At 33.1% G+C, this 17,621-nt stretch overlaps 1 protein-coding gene across 4 annotated transcripts in view; it reads right to left on the bottom strand.

The window, feature by feature from the left end:
* Nucleotides 1-17,621, bottom strand: part of LOC123671960 (tyrosine-protein kinase Src64B) — a 76,037-nt gene that overhangs the window by 14,091 nt on the left and 44,325 nt on the right. The window contains exon 1 of one of the 4 annotated variants that reach the window (XM_045605875.1): nt 16,810-17,042. The exons of the other annotated variants lie outside the window; for them this stretch is intronic. The gene's annotated coding sequence lies outside the window, so the exon portion shown is untranslated. Of the gene's footprint in view, nt 1-16,809; nt 17,043-17,621 lie in introns of those variants that run through there. 4 annotated transcript variants of the gene reach the window in all.

Below are 17,621 nucleotides of genomic sequence, written 5' to 3' on the forward strand. Positions count from 1 at the left end.
ATCAAGCGGTCTGGTATTTCTTGTGAGCATTCTAGATTATGAATGCCAATCCTAACGTACATATAGGTGTTGATCATTATTGTAAGCCCTATTTTAGGAACTGGTTATTTGAATACAGTTACAGAGAAGTTTGTTAATTGGAATAAGATATCGCTCGTCTGAGGATCAGCAGGTTGATAGATTGCCAATAGCCTGCTATTACAAAACATTGGATAAGGTCATTGACAAAATAATAATCAGGTTGAAGTTGAAATACCTTTCTTGGGAACAACTATTGAAATTAATTTCTTCATTCACATTAGATGGATATTTTGAGATATTGTCTTCAGATTTATCATTTCTTATAAATATACTAACTGACAAAGAAACTGCAACACCTAGGTGCAGCTGTTTAAATTTCATTTTTTTTTGGTAGAACATAGATAGAATATCAAGGAGTAAATGATTGAATTTGGGGAAAAAATCGTGAAGGTTTTTTCATGTAAACAATTTTTGTTACTTGAATATTGTAGTCGTTTTTTGAAAGTTTTTTAAATTTTACAATAAACCAGCTGTTCCAGGAGATCCGAAGGAGATATTTAGTTGTTGTTAAATACCTAGAGCACGTGTACGCGGAATTTATCGCCAGCTAAGTGAATTTGAAAGAGGTCGAATTATTGGTCTACGGGAGGCGGGGTTGTCATTTCGAGAAATCGCTAACCGTACGAACAGAAATCCAACTACTGTTATGAGATGTTGTCAAGCGTGGTTTGATAATGCCCAAAATCGAAGAAGAGTAGGCACCGGACGTCGAAGGGGCACAAATGAAGTTCAAGATCGACGTCTAAGACTTATGACCATTACAGACCTATTTGAGACAATTCGATCTTTGGCTGATGAGTGTTTAGGAGAACAAGGCCATCCTGTAACTGTCCGAATGGTTTACCGCCGGATAAGGTCTTTTGGACTGCAGCATTATCGACCTCATCTTCTGTTACCTCTGACGGTTGAGCATCGCCGGCAACGATTAGAGTGGTGCAGAGAACGTCAACATTGGAATGTGGAATGGCATCAGGTCGTTTTTTCTGATGAATCGCGATTCTCTTTGGGTGCACATGATGGCCGAAGAAGGGTTAGACGATGTCGGGGAGATTGACGTGAACTTTGGTGTTGAGCATCATGTATAACAGACAGTAGGCGTTATGGTATAGGGTGCTATTGCACATGCAAGTAAGTCGCCTTTAATCTTTATTCGAGGTAACATGAAAGCGCTGCGTTACCTTCAAGAAATAATGGAGCCATATGTTCTCCCTTACCTTATCCGGCTCGAGAATCCAATATTTCAGCAAGATAATGTCCGATCTCATGTTGCCAGAGTTAGTTTGAACTTTTTTGAAGCGACCCATGTGAGTCTTATGCCATGGCCGCCCAGATTCCCCAATCTTCCGTCCATAGAGCATGTTTGGGACATTATGGATAGGAGGCTTGGAAATTTAACCCAGCCCCCAAGGACTTTGGCGGCTGGACAAACATTATTAACAAATTTAATAAAAAAAATTGTAAATTTTTTTCCTCCAAATTTCAATCATTTAATCCTTGCTATACTATCTATGTATTTATATTAAAATTGAAACAGCTCCTTTTGGGTGTTGCAGTTTGTTTGTCAGTTAGTATAGAAGACATTAAAGCAAAATTGTTCTAATTCCTAAGAATTCTTCTGATCATTGATGTCTTGTCAAACCACAATCCCAGATATTTCATAGAAATTGTTCTATAGAATGGTGTGTCGTTGATTCATAAATCCGTATAACCAATTAACGTATACAAAGTAAAAGACGTGGTTCAAAATCACAAATCGTATTGCACAACACAAAACAGCAATTGTGTTGATTGTGACAATTTATAACAGTAAATTTTCCAACTTATGACTAACATTCAGATTGAGCTGATGACTCAATCACAACTATAATTCTACAAAAACTTGAGATTAGGGAGGTATTCGAATGTATCATACCAAACAATAAGAAAACTTTTAAAGTGGTTTCGAGCAGATACCAATGTTCATACCGAAATACCATTAAGTCATTTTGTTTGAGTTGTTAATATTGATTCGTCTATATCAAGTGATGATCTTTCGAAATCATTGGGTTTTCACGTTAAGAATCCAATAGGAACTGGATAATATTTTGCTTCTGTGTAAACCGAAGATTTTTTGATCTCCAATTTTTTAAATTGCCACTCGCAAAAAACCTTTTAGACTTTTTTGAACAATTTCGGTTTCATGTATGTTCGTCAGTATGTCCACAAATCTTTAAGATAGCCTTAATTTCAGCAAGTCTCAAAAACAATTTTAATGGAATTCTGTATACAATATGTATATACAGGATGAGTCTTTGATTTGTACATATATTTCAAACGAAGATTCTTGAGGTCAAAAGAAACTTTTTTCCTTATCTATTTTTTCGATTCGATTTTTTTTCTCACATAGTCTAGCAGGCATTCTGTAGTTGATTGAACTTTGATGGAATTTTTTGTTCGGAAAAAATTCATCACATCAATAAAAAACTATATTCTGAAAATAATTTCCTTCGATTCCATTCCATTTGAAAGACATAACTAAAAATTACATTTTTTTATGGATTTGCAACAGCCTGTGCCTTTTCAACCGAGACGAATTGAAAAAAATGATAAAGGAAGAAGTTGTTTTCTTTGAACTCAGGCAATATATGTACAAGTAAAACTATCACTCTGTATACAGGGTGATTCAAAAGTCCTAGCCATAACTTTATGGAGTGATAGTCACTACGTATTTGGTTTGTGATCAAAATTAAAAGTTTCCTTAAAAAATAAGAAACCTAACGGACCTATATTTTCAATTTGATCTTAATATCTCAAAAACTAAAGAGCTATGAACAAAAAATAAAAAAATCTTGAAATTTAAACGTTCTGTAGTTCGGCAAAGAAGCGATTGACGACTGGAAAATACGGCCCTGAAATCTTGATACTGAATCTTGAAACACCCTGCATATCTGATTATATTTTATTTTCAATATTTCCTCATTTTTCTTTGATATTTGCATTTCATGAAATCCAACTGAAGTTTTTTCATAATATTTCAACTCAACTCAGAAACAGTTATATAACAGACTTTCCCCCTATGGTTCATACATTTTTCCATAATTCACCCTTGTTTGTACGCTCAAACGCAATGAGTAAACAACAATCAACAATGCATAAATGTGAAATAATGGCTTAATATGCGCCTAACCATATACGAAATTTGCCACATATTTATAACGAGTTTTTGAAAACCGAGGGGAAAATTCTAATAAAGACCTGAAAATCACTGGAACAAGGCATAATTGAAGAAAAAATGAGGTTGTTTTAATTACAAAACATGACCTGAATTATATTTCAAATTTAGAACTATCAGGGTACCAAATATAAATACTCTACTTATATTCCCAGACGACAATACAACAACGATGCGTTGGTCGAATTAGAATATTTTAGTTATTTTAATATTTTTCATGTTCGAAATCGTTTTGGAGAATGTTCATATCGAAATTTTCACCGTTTATGTGGAATATTTCATATTACAAAGTTATGAAGGTTCGCGTCCTATTATGGGTTATATTATTAAAATGGATGTTTTTTTTTTAATTCTTGAGAACTAAAAATGATACAAGACAGAAATATTGCTGGAATGATTTTCTTCATTATTATAATCTGATAGTTTCATCGCATTTATTTTTTAAATATGATTTCATCTAGGAATTACATAGTTCATTCGATCAGTGCAATTTTACAATACCTTTTCCAATAAATCTAGCCGTATGGCGCAAAGGTAAATGGTAAACTAAGCTAAATATTAAATTTTATTGCATTAATGGTGACTCATTGATGGTTTGAGTATTATCTCTGCTTCATATAAGGCAATTTTGCTTGTTGACGAAGTCATTTAAGCAGAAATGAGCTTTATCACTTGACACAAGTCTCCGGTAAAAATGCTCATCTTCGGCCACTTTCAAATTAGCCCAATCAGCAAAAAATGCGACGTAAACAATGGGTATTTGGTCAATTCTTGCATAAGCTATATTTATAGACACCTAAGCCCATATCGTTACGTAAAATTTTCCACGTAGTCGAGAGAAAAGGCCAACAAGTTGATACTGGCGACGTATCGACATCTGGTCCAATATTATACGCTACAGCAGCAATATTCTCTTTGGTACACACATTTCTTCGTCTTGTTGGTGGTTTTGAATCGAGAGGAGTGAAATGAGCGCGAAAACGATCAATAACTGTATTTATTTTTGTTGTCAACTAAAACTAAGCTCATTGAATCGAAGTGAAATAAGCTATCATCCTTCAAAGACAGTGCTTCACGTCAATTAAGTTTAATTACCAGCGGCATTTTGTATAAATGTTGAAACTGACTACTATATCTATAAAAAAAAAGTTATACGCCCAAATACCATTCTCATGACAAGGTTGTATCAAACCAAATAATATGATAAATCTGATTGTAATAATACCAGAACGTATGAACTCATAGTGAAAGTAGCAGCTGTACAGGTTTTATTCTGAAATTCGATTATCTCCCTGCAATGAATACCAACTTCTCGAACGTCATACGAAACTATGATTGACATACAAGTGAGATAAGATCCATAAACATGAATCGAATATCGGCTTTGATCATTTATCAGTGTGTTCTTCGACATAAATGTGTCAGTCAAATAATGTGAAGATAACGATTCTTAGGAAAATCGCTTCTATATACGATGAACGTGCCTCTGAGATTATTAAGAATCTCAAGACAAAGATAACTTCGCCCATATTTCAGTTACCTGGATTTTAAGGACATGCTATGTCGAATTATCAACAACAGCACTTTTCTAAGTGGAGATATATATGGAATATTACTCAGTTATATTTATATAGTTCAAAATTTTGTCATCAGCTTTTCAAGATTCAGAGGTACATCTACATTTTGACGAATGATGCCATTCAACTGGATACGCTACAAAGCCTGAGTGTGTCTACATATATTCTTTTGAGATAGAGCAATACAAAAAATTATTAACTTCGAACAATAAAGCATGTGTAGATAAAATGTCAGTATTAGTAGAGGAAATGTGAACGGGACATCATACAAGATGATACAAGAGCACACATTGAAACCTCAGCAAAAATCTGCCTCCCCGTATATAGGTGTAGCGATTGGTTTGTGTATTTGTTTACATAATAAGTTGACATCTTTTAATCTGGAAGTTCTAGTATCTGGGAGATAAGATACAAGAAATAAATTCTGGTAGAAATGAAATTTATCTCTAGATTTCTTGACTCAACCTTCTTGAATACGAGACGAGTGATGGCATTGGTAATCAATGTAAAGTGTAGATCTAAAAGTTCCACTCATAGAAACTTTACGCTGTGCATCAATTTTATGAACATGAGTACTATTAAACCAAACAGAACAACATTATTCAGCAGCAGAGAAAACTAAGGACAAAGTTGCCGCTCGAAGAGTGCTGGCATCAGCACCCCATGAAGAATCAACTAAATTTTGAATTATATTATTTCTCGACTTCAATTTCATACGCAAATTTTCGAGGTGGACCTTGAAATTCGAAGAAGAATCAAGTTCAACTCCAAGATATTTGGGAGTATGTATACCTAATTATGATTCAAGAATTTTTGATGCATTTATGATGAACTGATAATATTGAACAAACTGAATGGCAGATAAAGATAAAAACCTGAGCCAGAATAGGGGACAGTTGGACCAACTCAGCGGGTTCAAAAACCTAGAGGCCACTTAACTGCAATATGCTATCCAACATCGTGATACAGAAAAAAAAAATGGCGGTAAGCGAGCTACCTCTAGAGAGGAGTCACTTACGCGAAAATAATCAATTTCACAGTAGATTGGCTTTATTGAATCAATACATGTGTATTAACCAAGGTTGCAACCGCAATACGTGAAGGGATGCAGGTTTTATATCCAAGAACGGCGGTAGCATTAGATCAGAAAACTCGAAGGCCATTTACGGTTTCTTCACATTTTTGAGGACCACTTTCCAGGGTATAGAGTGATAAGAATCTCCTCGTTGACATGGAGACACACTTCTTGCTGCGTCCTTGGTGTAAACGATCTTTTAGCACAGTGAAGCCTAGGGCGAAAGGGGAATTGTTGAGATTTCACTCAGATAAATTTTGGTTTGTGTTTTCATGTGAACCATAAAAATTTCTATAACAAATAAAACTGCTTTTTTTCCATATTCAAAAATATATAACAAACGAACAACGATCAAACAAAAAAAATTCATGAAAAGATTCAGTTTCACACAGTTTGTTTCAACAGTCTTATTGATGGAAGTTGTTCTTTGAATGTGACCAAAGGAAAAATCTAACAGTGTTGAATCCGGATACCTTGGTGGCCACTGAATATTTTAATTTTCTGAATTTCACAGGTTGTGGTATTCATTCAATCATTTTTTCTAGGTCGAGGGGATTCTCAGACCCCCTCATCAACCAATGAATTTGAGACACCCGATACAGTTTTACCAGTAATACCCTGTTTACTATGTCTAAGACAATAAATTTTTACTAGAATAATCACAAATCTGCGAGGACGTCCTTTTTTTTAAAAACAACACAATCAATATTGAGGTACAAAACATCTGAAAAACAACAAGGTAATGTGAAGGGTGTTTTTTTTTAGAGCTATAGAACTTTAAATTGCAATAAAACAACGATGGATTATTCGATTGATTTTTTCCAACATTTGTGGCCGTATATCGGCAATAACACGGCGAATGTTGTCTTCCAAATGGTCTAGGGTTTGTGGCTTATCCGCATAGACCAATGACTTTACATAGCCCCACAGAAAGTAGTCTAGCGGTGTTAAATCACAAGATCTTGGAGACCAATTCACAGGTCCAAAACGTGAAATTAGGCGGTCACCAAAAAAATCAATAAATCGATTGTGGCACGAGCTGGGTGACATGTTGCGCCGTCTTGTGGGAACCACATCTCCTGGACATCATGGTTGTTCAATTCAGGAATGAAAAAGTTAGTAATCATGGCTCTATACCGATCACCATTGACTGTAACGTTCTGGCCATCATCGTTTTTGAAGAAGTACGGACCAATGATTCCACCAGCCCATAAAGCGCACCAAACAGTCAGTTTTTCTGAATGTAACGGTGTTTCGACATACATTTGAGGATCAGCTTCACTCCAAATGCGGCAGTTTTGTTTGTTGACGTAGCCATTCAACCAGAAGTGCGCTTCATCGCTAATGGACGTAGTGCGCGATACGTATTCCGCACAGAACCATTATTTTCGAAATAAAATTGCACTATTTGCAAGCGTTGTTCAGGCGTGAGTCTATTCATGATGAATTGCCAAACCAAACTGAGAATAAATCACTTGACAGATGTTAAATCGGTCGCCATCTTGCACAGTAATGCCAGCTTAAAGTTATATACCTCGAAAAAAAAACACCAGTTATATAACACAACATATAAAATTCATATCAAACTTGTGTTGAACCTGGAGACCTTAGTGGCCATTGAATATTTTATTTATTTTAATTATTTGAACACAGTTATTCATGTAATACCCTGACAATAAATTCTTACTAGAATAATCTCAAATCTGCGAGGGTGTCCATTTTTTAAAAAACAACACAATCGAGATTGAGGTACAAAACACCTGAAAAACAACAAGGTAATGTACAACTGATGGATATTGTCAGACAGTATACGTACTTCAATTCTCATCAATTTCTTTCTCACACAAGATACCATCAAGTTAACACGTCAAATCTTGTAAAAAAAAATGATTAATTCTCCGGCAAACAGCGAGGATGCCGATAATAATAACGTTCATTTGGGAGAACATAATAAATTCTAACGAACAACCCGTATAATCATGGTAATTAAAACTGAATTTACCGAAGGTCGACCCTCAATAAAACACAATAGCTTAAAAATACATCAATAAAGTCAAAATATTCAAGAGGAAGACGCACCGGAACAGAAATCGGTACTTCTCATCTTCAGGTTGAAGAACGACTCCTGGTTCAAAAAAAAAAACTCAAGGAGAAGCTAATTTAAGAGCAACGTACACGCGAACCAAGACTCCCTAGATGGCGATAATTGTAGACCATTGATGTCAAGTTGTTGATTGAGTGAAAATTACCAATGGGATTGATGGTTCAATTCGATGAAATTTTCTGTGATGTATGTCTCAAAAGTTTTGGCACGAAGGAACTGAATGCATGAAAAATGATTACCGGTTAATTTAAAATGTTAGTATTGTTTTTTATTGACTTTTATGCCCTCAATAACAAAAACTGATCAGAAGACTCTGGTCAACGATGGCACCCAAGTAGGGGCTTAGCTTGATTTTCAATTAGCTCAAGTCAAGTAGTAGTTTTTCAAACTCAAGTAAAGACAAGTATTTATTTAGCTTGAATCATATCAAGCTACTTGATTTTTAGCAGTTTTATTGTGTAGTATCATATCATTAAAAAAACTTTTTTGAAATAGATATATGAATTAAATACACCATAAATCATACCAAAATAAAAAAATAAAGTTTCTTGATATTGAGAAATATCCAGGCTTTGTTTGATTTCATAATTTTCCATCTAAGACACATAGGGCATCTTATAGATTTGTCGTCTAACCTATTGTGGATTTTTGCAACTGTAAGAGCAACTCTGGAAAATTGTCTTACAACAGGAGCTGAAGATGCTGGCGTTGATGAAGAATCCTTGGCTATTTTGGCCAAGTTTGGAAAGATATTTCTGAAACCACCAAAATCTACCAGAAGATTTCATAGAAATGTTAGAAAACAACTAATAAAGTCACACTGTCGAATGCTTCAGTCTCTCGGCGCTCGTGGAATCCCCTTACCATTTTAAGAAATAATCCTGAAACACGTCGATTTTTTATTATAATTTACCGTATTTTAAAATAATAATCTAATATACAGGTTGAAATACTTTCGAGTAATGACGTCACCGTCATTTTTTTAAATTGCACACCCCCATTTTGTCTCAATTTTCCGATTACTTTAGCAGAGCTGATTCCAAAAATGTATCACAAGTTGATTTCAATTGGAACGGGGTGGACAAAAATACAATAGTTTTTTGTGTGCTCATAAAGTAACGCGTAACATTCTTTATTAGTTAAATTAACAATATTATCAAAAATACTTATTGTCTAGCGGCAAGTGGTTTGAATGTAACACCCTGTAGTTTGTTCCATTTTTAGATTGATAAGGATGAACTGTTTCCAAACATGTTTGTACTTGTGGTCTAGCAGAATATGAAAGAAATTATTTCTTATTTTTATACATTTTTATTAATCTAAAAATGTAACAAATTACAGGGTGTTACATTCAAATCAATTGCCGCTAGACAATAAGTATTTTTGATAATATTGTTAATTTAACAAATAAAGAATGTCACGCGTTACTTTATGAGCACACACAAAACTATTGTATTTTTGTCCACCCTGTACCAATTGGAATCAACATGTGATACATTTTTGGAATCAGCTCATCTAGAGGAATCGGAAAATTGAGACAAAATGGGGGTGTTCAATTAAAAAAAAATGACGGTGACGTCATTACTCGAAATTAATTCTCCCTGTGTATTAGATTATTATTTTAAAATACGGTGAATTAAAATAAAAAATCAACGTGTTTCAGGATTATTTCTTAAAATGGTCTGTTTAGCTAAAAATGAATTTGTTTCATACTTTACGGACACAGTGTTTGTTTCAACCATTTAAGGTGTCTTCTAATACCCAAACCATACAGAACACTAAATTGTTTCGGTAACAAACCAGCGTTAACAATCTGTCCAGATAGCAAGCTTATTGAAAAACCCTTTACTTTGAGAAAAAATGATAACCCATAGTGTAAATTTTGAAGTTTCATTTGTCGACCGATTCAAAAAGGTTATAACTGAATAGAATTTACAAAAGGCAAAAAATCTCTGAACCAATAATTCATAATCACCATTAATAGGGTTTCATTCAAGCAAATTGCTCTATTAAAATTATAATGAACCAATTTTTCCAGAAAACTCCACACTGCCATATAATCGATAGGCAAAATTACCAACACATAAAAAAATCACTTTTGCAAACAACAAAACAGGATCGCAATTAAGTAATAGAATTACCGACAATTTTCGATAAACAGTGATACAGACGGACGATATACCGAAGCGTTGATAAACACCGGAACTGTTGAGCGAACCAAGGATGTTCAAATCGTGGTCATCATGAATGAGAATAGACGTAATTATTGTTATTTAATCGAAGAACGTTGCATTTATTCCCAGTAGTTTTCACTGCAGAATCATTGTGCATGAAATGGGAATGAATATTCAGAAGAAATCGATTTTTCGGACTGTTTCATTGCAATCAAACACGTTACGACTGATATTTACCACGTTGGTAATCTTTAAATGTATTTGAAAGTTGAAGTGACTGCATTCTTGTTCGAGGGATTTTGTATTCGAGGTAGAGGAAACGTTGTGATCGCTTTTGAGATGGATAAAATTATCAAAATTTCGTCTCGTAAAATTTAAAACGATCCAAACAACTTTGGTTTTAAGTCTGAAAACCATTGTAGCAGCCTTTACTCCTACAATTCTCATAAAATGAAGCCAAGTAATTCCCACATATACACTGTGTTCGTAAAGTATGGAACAAATTCATTTTTAGCTAAACAGACCATTTTTAAAAAATAATCCTGAAACACGTCGATTTTTGATTTTTAATTACCGTAGTTTAAAATAATCATCTAATATACAGGGTGAATTTCTTTCGAGTAATGACGTCACCGTCTTTTTTTTAAATGGAACACCTCCATTTTGTATCAATTTTCCGATTACTCTAGCTGAGCTGATTCCAAAAATGTATCACATGTTGATTCCAATTGGTACAGGGTGGACAAAAATACAATAGTTTTGTGTTTGCTCATAAAGTAACGCGTAACATTCTTTATTAGTTAAATTAACAATATTATCAAAAAACTTATTGTCTAGCGGCAAGTGGTTTGAATGTAACACCCTGTAGTTTGTTTCATTTTTAGCTTAATAAAAATTAGCTGTTTCCAAACATGTTCGGTACTTGTGGTCTAGCAGACAGAATACGAAAGAAATTATTTCTTATTTTTATACATTTTTATTAATCTAAAAATGTTACAAACTACAGGGTGTTACATTCTGTTTAGCTTAAAATGAATTTGTTTCATATTTTACGGACACAGTGTATATCTGTGGAATGATTAAATGATACTTCTAGTTCTACCTGTTCAATTTTGATGAAATTCCAAAGTTTGCCCATATAAGTTTACATACAAAAATTCGCCGTCATCGTTGTAAGCCAAAAATTTTGGGAAAACATAGGTTTTTTCACTTAACATAAGGGTTTCACCATAACAGAAAAATTGTAAAGGTTACTAGTCCAATTCTGTTAAAATTATGGGCATCCAAGTTGGTACAAAAAGTTCTATACGAATTTAAGACATTTTGTACGACTGCATACCTTAAATTAGAATTTCCTTGGAGATAATACTGTTATAAGGCTAAAAATCCTGTAAAGTTGTTTTTTTAGGAGCAAAAGATGAGGAAGCACCTATTGACAGAACTTTTCCATCATTGAATGTTTCTCATCGACTGATTGGTAACGATCGGATGAAGAAAATGCAATCGCATAGATTCAAGAAGTTAACGGGAGCTTGATGTTGAAGTGATGTTATGGAATTTATATACGGGGTTAGTTCGAGAAGTCAACGACTGCATTTGTGAAATCTTTCTATGCTTCGAAGGTAACCGATTAAATTTCACATTTATTGTTAGGAGAGTATGTGAAATTCGTTTGAACTTATTTATTTATCGCTTGACGACCCAACAATACCCAACAATCAGAATATTGGTTCATTATTTCCAGTAATAAACTTTTGGAATTGATCGAAATAAATTATTGTCGACTTTACACAATGGTCCATTATTTTACTTCATTTCACAAAAAACTTCACGGACAAAAAAAAAACAGATACCTGACCTTAGAATATATTATATCTTTCTATCACGGATATTTTGAACAGCGAAAAATATGAAAAAAATCTTGGAGCATCGCAGATTTGAATCCCCACCACTGAGCCATAAAACAATCGACAAAATTTGTAATCGTTCAAGGGAAAAAGAATTCAACATTATATGAAACTTTCACAGTTTACGTTTTAAAATGTATAGAAGAATCGAATAAAAAAAATCTGACCGTCCGCCATCCTGAGATTTTCTCGTAGATAATGAGAGCTATTCCTGATTCTATATGGTCAATTTATGTAAATAAGACAATTTTCAAAGTATGAGTCCTTGATTTTTTGCCTCGAAAATCTCTGAATCGAAATCACAAACTTAAGAGGATCTATGTGGTATCACAACTGATTTTTATACCAAATTACCTCATATAGTTAAAGTTCAGATTTGTGGATTTTACATATTCCAAAATCTGAGTTCCGAAAATTCAATTATTTTTTATTATTGGTGATAATAATAATGAAAAACTACTTTATTGAATCAAATACGAAGCTTCTAGTTTCCAAAGGAAAAATATGCCATTACCTACCTCAAGTGAAATGTTTCAACCATAATAAAACTAGCGAAGAGGTAGATAACTTGTCAAGGATTCTTTACAGTCTGATCTGCTTGTTAATTGACTTCCTTAATTGCTGCCTGTTCCCTAAGAACAAAGTTATGTTCCGTCAAGCACTTCGCTAGTTTTAAATCATTTACAGTTTGTTAGAAAGCAAATCGTACACATTCCACGAGAATTGACACGACTGTAGCAAAAAAATTACTGATGAAGCTCATTACGATTATTCTATATCGAATTGAAATGGAAAAAGTTTTCAAACGGAATTGAGTAAGAAAGATTCATAAAGTATTCTTTAAAAATTTGATCCAAATTTCTTATACAATTTTAAAGAAGAAACATGAACATTTTTCAGAACAGTTTCATAAAAAATTTTATGAACAAGAAAATTTCTATTTCACATTAAATGTAAAGGTAAAACTTCATCAGCATATTTCATGAATGATTTCGATAAGTTACAAAACTTAAAATTTGAACAGATTATTTTAGGGTAGGAGTAGAATTTTTTCTCGAAGAACACTTCTATACCGAGAGTGAATTTCAAGGGATTCTATTATTATAGTAGGCCAAAACAGTGAAGGATCCTATTCTTCAGACTAAGCCAACATCTGGACCTCATTCTCAGACTTGAATTGACACCAACTCAGACCCCGTGGTGTTCTTGTTTTTTCGAATAACATGACTCGGGCTGCATTTTGAATCTGAAGAACACCATTGACTTCTAGGTCATTATTACCGAAAATGAATATGGTAATTTAAAAGAAAAAATCTTAGAAATAGAATGTTCCATAAGAAGTATAGTTCGTTCAAGAAGATATGCTGCAGAGGATCTAGAGATGTTTACTGTTAAACGATACCACACAGGGTGTTAGTGAATAAGTGCGATAAAAAAAAATGTCATCTTGCAATATAATTTTTGTTCGTATTCCGAGATGAGGGGTGTTGATGTTTTTCTTTAAAACTGTCAATTTTTTTATTGCTCTCAATTTTTGAGGGGATAGAATACGCCACTGAGATATTCCAAACTGAAATCATTTTTTAATCGAATCATTGAATTCGATTAAAAAATACGCGTTTTTGTCGCAATTTGAACGAGGAAATAAAAAAATTGCTTTCAGTGGCGTATCATTTATTCTTAGAGAAAAAGATCATCATCCTCATGCGTGCCAATGATGAATGAATTTTTTAAGGAAAACTTTTATATCTCATTTGCGAACAAATAGTGACATTTTTTTTCTATATAAGAACGAATTAGAAATATGTAATCGAATGATAATAAACAAGTGTAATAATTAAAATTGAAAGTCTAATTCTGTACAAAAGAAATGCGGTTTAGCATCAAACGCGGAAACATGTATAATTTACAGGATGGTTTCAACAGATTTATCACTGAAATAACACAAGAAAATTGTTGATAAAAAATCGCCACAATCTTATCTTGAAATACTGATACGCAGGCCGCACAAGCTTTCAAATTATATGACCACAATAGATTCACACTGGCTCTTGCATTTAGGAAACATTTTAAATGCTATCGAAGTGCAAATAACTTATAGCTATATATATATAGCGATAACAATAGGAATGATATAATTTGAAATGGTGATAATGAAAGCACTGATTTTGACCAAAAATTTAACAATTTCCAAATGTTGTTGAAGCGTGTATATTTCCATGATTGAATGGCATAACCTGCTGAAGACAAATGTCATAAGAAATGTCAAAACATAGTACAGTGTTTCGATTACAGTCATTTTAAATTGTATAATTTTTATTGGAAAATCCTATTTAAATATAGAATGTTTCAAGAATATTGGATTCATTTCCTAGCTTAAAAATTCATGGAGAAATCAATCTGGAGCTGAAGCTACGAAAGGTTATTATATATATAATTCTGAAATCATTAAATTTTTTCTCTTGGCCGGTTGAAGCGTTAATGAAATTAATTTTGGTTAGTCAATTGAAACACCCTGGATGTATATTATTGCGTACCGAAAATTCTGTTTCTATTACATTTCCAATAGTTTTCACAATTGCGGTACATATTCACTAGAATTTCTGAATGTAATAAACAGGTAGTTGATGCTATTTCTGATATAAATTATAGTGATCGAAAATAGCATAAAAGAATTTATCACAACATGAACTATAGGTTGATAATGTTGATATCTCTTTCAGTTCCCTAAAAACCTCAAATGAAGCAGTTATAGGAGCATGTATCACACTGTATAACCATATTCCTCATTAGATTTCCTATATCCGTTCACATTTGTTTTGAGAATACTATCATATAGTAGTACATTTATTAATTAGTGTTGATAGTTGTGGGGACATCCCTAAACAAAAGAAAGTAGAGATCATTTTGTTAATTACTTCTAAACATGCACACATGTTCTGAACACCAGGAAGATTTCATTCAAAACAGTCTAGGGAATTTAACACCATGTGAATTATTTAGGTGACCATCTGGCTCATTTCTTTTGTAAATTTTCGTTTTGGAAATTATGTTAACAACCAATGGGCTTTGTTAGGAGTCATCGTTCAGAATAATGAATAGAAAATTTTCTATACTGAGATTACCCAATTGGAAGATTCAATGTGTCAGAATTTCTCCAAATTTTGTGAAAAAGCATAAGGAATCTGAAAACACAGAATAACCACGTTGACTGGATTCCTTAATTTGAACAGTGAAAATTAACAAACCATGCTATTCTGGAATTTTTTATTGTATTTTTATCGATGGATTCAATCGATAAGTTCATCACAAAAGAATTTTACATCGTAGTTACTTTTTCTAAGATTTAAATTATTAAAAAAAATTTCAATTCACTCCAGTCCACACGAAAATGTTATAGAGATTATCGAAACGTGAGATAAGATGAAATATTTCTTAAAGCAATATAATTTTATTTTTCATCCCATACATTTATGGAAACTTTTAACACGTTCTACATAAATGAGATTTTTATTTGTGTGATTTTATTATGTAATTGAAAACATTTAATTATTTTGATATAGGTTTACTATATGTATTATTGTGATGATATGTCATTTCCTCCTCGAATAAAATATGAAAAGGCTTTGTTGAAAATAATCAAATCACGAGGAATATAATATAATTATAATTTACAATAAAATAGAAGAAAAGAACTGGTGAGGTCAGGAGCTTTAGCGTTCTGATCATGTGATCAGCCTGAAATTTCGCACAGAGAATGAAATTAGAATTTCATATAAACACCCAAAATCTCAACTTCATCGGTTTTGTGCTCAAGAAAATATTGGTGATTTTTTTCCGATATTCTTCTTGAATTTTTCTCTTCTCTTCTCTTTATTTCACTCAATTCACGAGTTTCTACACAAAGCACGCACTTCTCATGTCCCATTGTGAATCACCGTTTCATATTAACTCAAAACATATCGAAATAAATAGGTATGTACCTAAATATATCAGAAATTCAGAAAAAGAACACCAAGCGAGCCAAACAACGTGAAACAACCGATGACACTAGGAGAGCAAAAGTTGCCAAACCTTGGATTTCAGCAGGTAGATACAACAAATAATATTCTGCTTATTATAAATTCGACAATTAGGAAAAATATCGGATTCCAAATATTCAAATTTGCATATTTGATCGAGAATCACTCAAATAAATATATTTCATTCAAAATAATATACATTCATAACGATATAGTAAAATTTTGGATTTGAAAATATATCACAATCCGACAACGTAATCTAACCATGTTGGGGACATGTAAAATTTGCGTTTACTCCCTCTATCTATGTTTATTACTCTAACTGTTAAACTTCATTCCCCTAAGCTGTTCCCTATGAGAGATATTCATTCAATAATTTTCCCTCAATTTCGAACCAATTTCTAAAATCATTTGCATTAATTTAGAAAAACCTAGTCAAATAGAAGTAAATTATTTCCAAGCAGCGTTGGACTGGGTCAATACTTGGATGGGTCACCACTCAGCTATGAATACGTAGTTTTTTCAAAAAATTACTCAGATTTATGAATTCAAGAAAAGGTTTTAAGATTTAATACGCAAAGTCTCTTGACCCCACTTCAGTGCAAATGCCAAAAAACACGCAATATTTTTTTCCAATAAGTAAATAATTACGTACTACATGAACAAAAAAGAACCAATAAAACCTCGCGAAAACCTCACTTCAATTCCTGGAATAGCAATCCACGATTATCCAAAGATTCCATAACATTCACACTAAAACACAAAGAAATAATGAAATTAACAGCAACTCGCGTTTTCCGGTTAACGAACGACAAGTTCAGACGAATCCGCAGACGATCGACGTAGGCTGCGGGACCGATCCCGAAGTCGGACTGACCCAAACAGACTGACGCTCTAAGTGGGGAACTGAGGCCGATAGAGTATATTATTTGGGCAAGATGAGATAATGGAAGTTTCGGAATGGAATATCCTCTCCGAAGTTTTCGAACTATAACTTCGTGCATTCGCCGAATCATCGATTGTTTATACGAGGTTAATCTTGAGGGTGTTTCGTTAATCAGTGGCGTAGCTTCACTGAGAGAAATCCATATTTTTGTATTAATGAAGCTTTTATTTGGAGGTTATTTATTCACAACTATTACAGCAGATTTATATTTGATATATTCATTAATAGTTGAATTATGCATCCAAAAAAGTTTATTAATAGAGAATAAAATATTTGTTTACAGGGTATTTGATAATATTTAATATATTTCGGTGATAAATAATTTATATGAACTTATCCTTCAAAGAGAAGCGCATCTCTTTGAAGGATCTGTCCTTGAACTTCTTCTTTGATTTCCTTTTTAACATAAAATCTGTGTTACTATGGGCTTATTGAACGCAGCTTAGCACAGAATCAAATACTACTAACGGGTGTTTTTTTTCGAGGTATATAACTTTAAGTTGGCATTACTGTTCAAGATGGCA

The sequence above is a fragment of the Harmonia axyridis genome, chromosome 2 (genome assembly GCF_914767665.1).
Source record: "Harmonia axyridis chromosome 2, icHarAxyr1.1, whole genome shotgun sequence".
In the NCBI taxonomy this organism is placed as follows: domain Eukaryota; kingdom Metazoa; phylum Arthropoda; class Insecta; order Coleoptera; family Coccinellidae; genus Harmonia; species Harmonia axyridis.